Genomic DNA, 8,573 nt, shown 5'->3' on the forward strand with positions numbered 1-8,573 from the left:
GTTAGGGGCTTGCCTGGGCAGTCACAAAGGGCCCCACAGGCAGATGAGCCTGTAAACCAAAAATACATTTCTAAGGCCCCCCAGCTGATACAGAATGGATGGGCTCCTGACTAAACTCCACCCTCAAGCCTAGAACCTTGGCCTTAAGTGAAAACAGCTGACCCGTTTGCCTTTTTGGCCCTCCCTGTATCCTATCCTGTGCTCATAAAAAGACTTCAGCTGGCAGAGCAAAGAAGCTGCTGAGGCAAGCAGTCAGCGATGCAAGCTGCTGAGCGGTAGGGATGCAAGTGGCCGAGTGTCAGAGACTCCAGATTGACAGCGCTGACTTCAGATGGTGTCGTTTTCCATGGGGAGCCCGGCCGGGGAGGACGGTGCTTCACGGCAAGATCACCTTCTTTCCACACCACCCCCTTTCCAGTTCTGCCTTTGTCATCGTTCAAACAGTCTATGTGACCTGATTCTTCCTGGACACTGAACAAAAACTTGGGTGTCAAAAAGGGCAGGTGCAGAAGGCTGTGACCTTGACCCTTTGCTGGGCCATTAACACTTGGCTGTCCACGGACCACACGCTGAGTGAAATGAGCCACTACAGTTCCTTCCCACAAAGGGGGTCAAGGTCAAAGGAAAAATCCTGTCTCACAATGCATTTCTGAATGCATTTCCTCCATGGCCAGGACACTCGTAAAATGTAACCTAAAAGACTGCTTCAGGCCATGACAGAAAGTGGGGTAAGACAGGTGTCATATACCTCTCCAGCATCAACACAGACCCCCCCACCCCCACCTCCAAGCGGCCTCTGGGCGGGTGTCCTTTGTTCTAACTTCTCAGCTCTCCACCAGGGCCAGCTGCAGGATTTAGGGGCCCAGGGCAAAACACAAATGCAGGGCTGCCCACACATCCCTCTCAGTCACACATCGGTCCCCTCCTGCTGCCTTGTCCTGGTCCCAGTGGGCCACCAGGTAAAAGTGTCACCCTTAAAAATGTTCAACTGATGCAAATTCACATTTAAAGTTTGTTTACTCTGTCCCGGCACAAAAGGGTTGTTTCCAAAGTTACACTGATTAGACAGAAGTGGACCTTTGTCCTGGCTGAGGCCCTCCCATGGGTACCCACCCCCTGAATGGCTGATGCAAGACGGCAACAGTGTTGACTGAAACCAGGCAGTTTCAGGCCACAGCCAACTGGGGAGACAGCAATGAGTGATGAACGGTAGGCGTCCTCTATGCCGCGCCGTGAAACCTGAACGAACCGGACAAGTTTATCCAGAGCTGGACACGACCCTTTGGGGGCCAGGCAGCTTTATTATTATTATTATCATTATTATTATTATTATTATTATTACTATTTTGTAGAAATAGGTCCTCACTATGCTGCCTAGGCCAGTCTCCAACTCCTGAGCTAAAGTGAGCCTCACTCCTTGGTCTCCCAAAGTGCCGGATTGACAGGCATGAACCACTGTGCCCAGCCCCCACACACATTTTTTAGTCATCACTGATGGGGTTTGGTCCTGGGTGTGTTGCTGGGCCTGACGGGAAGTTCCTCAACAGGTTCCTGATGTGAAACCCCATGTTTCTCCCTTGAAAGGGGGCACCCAGTTTCTGGGTTGCTCTAATCTCTGAGACAGACCTCTGCGTTTCTTCCCTTCTGCTATCACCTTGTTGAAGACAGTCCTGCTCTGAGGGCTGCCAGAGGTGCCTGGGCCTGCGGAGATGCTTTTTCTTGGAAGCAAAGGCTGTGTGCAGCCATTCTGGCCACCGTCCCTGGTAGGAGTCCTCCCCATGCTTCTGGGAGCCGGGGCCACTGCTTGCCTCTGACTGAACACGCACTGGCAGAGGCCTAGAATGATGAGCTCTTAGAGTGTGACTGCAGTCCGGATCCAGCCAGGGAAAGGCTTCATCCTAATAATGACGGTGGGACTCAGGCATGTCTGTCGTTAGGTGGAGGCTTGATCAACAGGCCTAGCCACCCTGGTGTTCTGACTCTTGTTCCACTCACTGCACAAAATGAAGCTGGCGGAATATTGCTACAAAAGAATGATCGTGGCAGGAGGCGGGGTAGAGCAATGTCAGGTCACGGCGCTTCTTGCACTGAAATATTAGGGCAGTTGTAATGATCTTTGTCTCACAGAAATGAACAGAGTGATGAAGGAGGCTCAGAGAAAGGCAGCTGAGAAGAGCAACAAGGTAGAAAGGCTGACTTAAAGTAGAGAAATAAAAATTCATCCAGCACCTCCCAAGATTGGACATTGGTCAAGAAACGCCCAAATAGCTCAGGTCATTTAACTTTGCTCAAATTCCTCAAGGCAGGTATCACGACTCCTCCTGCTTTAGAGGTGAGAATGCCAAGGCTCCCGAGGGCTGAGTAAGGGGCCCTGGTTTGTTTGAGTGCAGGTAACACACCAGGTGCTAAAGCCCAATCTTCAGGGTCTTAATCCAACAGAAGTTAACTTTCGCTTAACTTCCCATCCTGTCCGCATAAAAGGGCTTCAAGTCCTCAGAAGGTTCTGGATTCAGCCTGCATGGAACAAAGGGCCCCTCTGCTCATTTCCATTGCTGAGCATGACAGGAGAGGCTGGGATCGGAGTTCACCTTGAACCTAGGGTGGAAGGGAAGTGCATTTTGTGAACACATAGCGCCCAGGCCAGGCACCCAAAGCCACACAGCTGCAGCAGCAGCCTACAGTCGGACGCGGGTCAGGCAACGGAGTCCAAGCTCACGTGTTCTCTGACTTGAGTTTTCTGAACCTCAGAGTCCTCTCCTGTAGAATGGAGAAAACGTCTCCTTCACAGGATTGCTGCGAGGATGAGCAGAGAAAATGCCTACAGAGGACATTCCTGGACTCTTAGTTATGGACAGGGCACCGGGAGAAAGGGTGATGCTGGAGTCTCTCTTTAGTTCTTAGGGATCATCAACAAAGTGGGTGTCTCCTGAGTCAAAGATCACAGCAGAGTGTGTCCGAGAGGCCACCTCTCACCTCCCTCCCTGGCCTCGCACACGCAGTCGGGACTGGACTTCTGATGGCAATTCAGTGACGCACAATCGAAAACCAGCAGGGCGGAACAGGAGATGGAAGCAAACTAAGCTACCGTTTCACTAACTTCACAGAGGAGCCTGACACAGAAAAATGTATACATTGTTTGCCTTAAAGTGAACAATAGGGAATAGCTATCGTATCTTCAAAGCAGCTTTCCAAGATCAAATCCGTCGCATCCGGAATGCGTTTCTTTGACCTTGGAACCTCCAGGAGTGGCCAGGCTCCCCCACAGATCACACGCAGCGTTGCCTAGAAGCCGGTAGCTCTCCCGTAGGACGCTGGGAAGCAGCCAGCTGTTCTTGTGGGAGTGTCAGCGTGCGTTCCTTTGTCAACGTCCTGCAAGAAAGAAAAGGCAAGAACGTCAGCGATGGCTCCACTGACTGATTAAGGCAAAGAAAGTCGCCACTGTGCGTGATCACCCAGGCTACGCTGGACAGAAACAGGGCATTTGCCCAAGTCCCCCAGCAGTTCTCTTTGTTCCCCACTTTGATTTGCTAATGGGCAATGGGGCTGGAACTCACTCTGCTCCTTCAGGGAGTGGTTTGGCGACCAGGTCAGACTTCAGTGTCTCCAGGAGCCTGTGAACCTGGTGCAAGGCTCTTCAGAGTCAGGGAGGGTGGCACACGGTCTTCAGACACAGAACTGAGGCTGTCAGTGGTGGAGAGTAAGTGAAAAATCCCACAGGCCCTGCACTGTGTCCATACATGTTATTAATCTTAGCAATGTGGCCCAGAGAACGCAAGCTCTTTCAGCCTCTGCCCAGGGGCAGCCCAGGAAGCCGTCAGGGATGAGTGATTCCCTTCCCTTCCCAAGAACCTGAGACAGGCACAATTACCTCCATGGCTGATAATCACTGTTCTAATCCCATGCTTGTCTTAAAATCATCATATTTTAGACTTAAGAAGTCCGGACCCAGCTGATTAATCAGCCTTTCCCAGGAGCCATCTGCGGGGCAGGGTCAGAGGAACCCTGGAAATTTTCTGTTCAGCCTGAATCTCTCTGTCCTCTTTTCCGAAATTACTCCCACTAGAAATAGAAGTTTCCTGATAAAAATGCCTACCCCCTGAGAATAGTGATGCTACGAACAGGGCATTGATAAACACAGCTTCAGCTGTCTCAGACCCAGCACCCCACTGTAACACATATTTTATAATGCTCCTTTGCTGTCTTCTAATAGGACTCACAGATAACATAACCTTTTAAAGAAAGCAATATAATGTCCCCATTTTTATGTGATGAAGAAGTAAAAAGAAAGTCACTTAATAAAATAATGGATCTTTGTACTATGTACATACTTTGCCTATGTACTATAAGTGAATTCTGATAACTAAGCTGGAGACATTGATAAGACAACAAGTAGAAAAGGGTTTATGTGATAAATATTGTCATTGTTTTCAGTTCATTTGTTTATGTTTTTAATTGCCATAGTCTCAGTATGCTCAAAATCCTTTAGCTAGCACTCTGAGTACTCAAGGAATATGTCTCTTCTGGGCCAGGGAGGGCATGTATATACACATAGGTGCTCTGTTGTACTGGTCTTACAGCAGGGAGGTGACCTCTCAACTGTCTGCCAGGGAACTAAAGCTCAAAAAACATTTTTAAAGGTAAAGTACCATAAAATTTACACATCCATTTGCATTTGCATTTCCATCACCAGACAACAATGAGATGATGAATTTTGTCTCATTTAGACGTCAATTTGTTTCTGGACTTTTTATAAGCAAAAATGGAAGTATTTTAAACTAAACAGTAACTTTCTTTAGACAATTAAAATAAAGTACACTATTCAAACTTAATATAAAATAATAAAAAACATAAAAGCAGATAATATTCAAATATGAATTAGCCAGGCACGGTGGCGTATGCATGTTATCCCAGCTACTTGGGAGGCTGAGGCATGAGAATCACTTGAACCTGGGAGGCGGAGGTTGCAGTGAGCCAAGATCACACCACTGCACTCCATCCTGGGTAAAAGAGCGAGACTCTGTCTCAAAAAAGAAAAAAACATTCAAATATGATTCCTGTTGTCATAAAAGATCTTCAGTAGAAAAACAAGTCACTTCGCTCAAACAGGAATAAAACACATTTTTCACATATTTGCTTTACACTTACAATCTCATCCAACCACAAAACATCTTAAAACTTGCAGACTGAATTATATATATATATTTGTATATATTTTTTTAATTTTACTTTAAGTTCTGGGATACATGAACAGAATGTGCAGGTTTGTTCCATAGGTATACATGTGCTATGGTGGTTTGCTGAACCTATCAACCCGTCATCTAGGTTTTAAGCCCCACACGCATTAGGTATTTGTCCTAATGTTCTCCCTCTCCTTGCCCTCCACCCCTCAACAGGCCCCGGTGTGTGATGTTCCCCTCCCATGTCCATGTGTTCCATTGTTCAACTCCCACTTATCAATGAGAACATGTGGCATTTAGTTTTCTGTTCTTGTGTTAGTTTGCTGAGAATGATGGCGTCCAGCTTCATCCATCTCCCTGCAAAGGACGTGAACTCAATCTTTTTTATGGCTGCATAGTATTTCTTGGTGTATAGGTGCCACATTTTCTTGATCCAGTCTATAATTAATGGGTATTTGGGTTGGTTCCAAGTCTTTGCTATTGTAAATAGTGTTGCAATAAACATACATGTGCATACGTCTTTACAGTAGAATGATTTATAATCCTTTGGTTATATACCCAGTAATGGGATTGCTGGGTCAAATGGTATTTCTGGTTCTAGATCCTTGAGGAATCGTTGCAATGTCTTCCACAATGATTGAACTAATTTACACTCCCACCAACAGTGTAAAAGCATTCCTATTCCTCCACAGCCTCACCAGCATCTGTTGTTTCCTGACTTTAATAACTGCCATTCTAACTGGCGTGAGATGATATCTCATTGTGGTTTTTGATTTGTATTTCACTAATGATGAGTGATGATGAGCTTTTTTAAATATGTTTGTTGGCCGCTTAACTGTCTTCTTTTGAGAAGTGTCTGTTCATATCATTTGCCTACCTTTTTTGATGGGGTTGTTTGTTTTTGTCTTGTAAATTTGTTTAAGTTCCTTGTAGATTCTGGATATTAGACCTTCGTCAGATGGGTAGATTGCAAAATTTTTCTCCCATTCCTTAGGTTGCCTGTTCACTCTGATGATAGTTTCTTTTGCTGTGCAGAAGCACTTTAGTTTGATTAGATCCCATTTGTCAATTTTGGCTTTTGTTGCAATTGTTTTTGGTGTTTTCGTCATGAAGTCTTTGCCCATACCTATGTCCTGAATGGTATTGCCTAGGTTTTCTTCTAGGGTTTTTATGGTTTTGGGTTTTACATTTAAGTCTTTAATCCACCTTGAGTTAATTTTTGTATAAGGTGTAAGGAAGGGATCCAGTTTCTGTTTTCTGCATATGGCTAGCCAGTTTTCCCAGCACCATTTATTAAATAGGGAATCCTTTCTTCATTGCTTATTTTTGTCAGGTTTGTCAAAGATCAGATGGTTGTAGATGTGTGGCATTATTTCTGAGGCCTCTGTTCTGTTCCATTGGTCTATATATCTGTTTTGGCATCAGTACCATGCTGTTTTGGTTACTGTAGCCTTGTAGTATAGCTTGAAGTCAGGTAGCATGATGGCTTCAGCTTTGTTCTTTTTGCTTAGAATTGTCTTGGCTATATGGGCTCTTTTTTGGTTCCACATGAAATTTCAAGTAGTTTTTTCTAATTCTGAAAAGGAAGTCACTGGTAGCTTGATGGGCATGGCATTGAATCTATAAGTTACTTTGGGCAGTATGGCCATTTTCACTATATTAATTCTTCCCATCCATGAGCATTGAATGTTTTTTCCATTTGTTTGTGTCCTCTCTTATTTCCTTGAGCAGTGGTTTGTAATTCTCTTTGAAGAGGTCCTTTGCATCTCTTGTAAGTTGTATTCCTAGGTATTTTTTCCTCTTTGTAGCAATTGTGAATGGGAGTTCACTCATAATTTGGCTCTTTGTTTGTCTATTGTTGGTGTATAGGAATGCTTGTGATTTTTGCACACTGACTTTGTATCCTGAGTCTTTGCTGAAGTTGCTTACCAGCTTAAGGAGTTTTTGAGCTGAGATGAGGGGGTTTTCTAAATATACAATCATATCATCTGCAAACAGAGGCAATTTGACTTCCTTTCTTCCTATTTGAATACCCTTAATTTCTTTCTCTTGCCTGATTGCCGTGGCCAGAATTTCCAATACTATGTTGAATAGGAAAGGTGAGAAAGATCATCCTTGTCTTGTGCCAGTTTTCAAAGGGTATGCTTCCAGCTTTGGCCCATTCACTGTGACATTGGCTATGGGTTTGGCATAAATACCTCTTATTATTTTGAGATGTGTTCCATCAATACCTAGTGAATTGGGAGTTTTTAGCATGAAGGGATGTTGAATTTTATCGAAGGCCTTTTCTGCATCTATTGAGATAATCATGTGGTTTATGTCATTGGTTCTGTTTATGTGATGGATTACATTTATTGATTTGTATATATTGAACCAGCTTTGCATCCCAGGGATGAAGCTGACTTGATCATGGTGGATAAACTTTTTGATGTGCTACTGGACTCAATTTGCCAGTATTTTATTGAGGATTTTTGCAATGATGGTCATCAGGGATACTGGCCTGAAATTTTCTTCTTTTGTTGTGTCTCTGCCAGATTTTGGTATCAGGATGATGCTGGTCCCATAAAATGACTTAGGGAGGAGTCCCTTTTTTGCTATTGTTTGGAATAGTTTCAGAAGGAATGGTACCAGCTCCTGTTTGTACCTCTGGTAGAATTCAGCTGTGAATCTCTGTGGTCCTGGGCTTTTTTTGGTTGGTAGACTATTAATTACTGCCTCAATTTCAGAACTTGTTATTGGTCTATTCAGGGATTCGACTTCTTCCTGGTTTAGTATTGGGAGGGTGTATGTGTCCAGGAATTTATCCATTTCTTTTAGATTTTCTAGTTTATTTGTGTAGAGGTGTTTCTAGCATTCTCTGATGGTAGTTTGTATTTCTGAGGGATCGGTGGTGATATCCCCTTTATCATTTTTTATTGTGTCTATTTGATTCTTCTCTCTTTTCTTCTTTATTAGTCTAGCTAGTGATCTATTTTGTTAATCTTTTCTTAAAAAAAAACAGCTCTTGGATTCATTGATTTTTTTGAAGGGTTTTTCATGGCCCTATCTCCTTCAGTTCAGCTCTAATCTTATTTCTTGTCTTCTGCTAGCTTTTGAATTTGTTTGCTCTTGCTTCTCTAGTTCTTTTAATTGTGATGTTAGTGTGTCAATTTTAGATCTTTCCAGCTTTCTGATGTGAGCATTTAGTGCTGTAAATTTTCCTCTTAACACTGCTTTAGCTGTGTTCCAGAGATTCTGGTACATTGTCTCTTTGTTCTCACTGGTTTCAAAGAACTTCATTATTTCTGCCTTAATTTCGTTATTTACCCAGTAGTCATTCAGGAACAGGTTGTTCAATTTCCATGTAGCTGTATGGTTCTGAATGAGTTTTCTAATTCTGGTTTCTAATTTGATTGC

Source organism: Pan paniscus, chromosome 5 (genome assembly GCF_029289425.2).
Source record: "Pan paniscus chromosome 5, NHGRI_mPanPan1-v2.0_pri, whole genome shotgun sequence".
NCBI classification, from domain to species: Eukaryota; Metazoa; Chordata; class Mammalia; order Primates; family Hominidae; genus Pan; species Pan paniscus.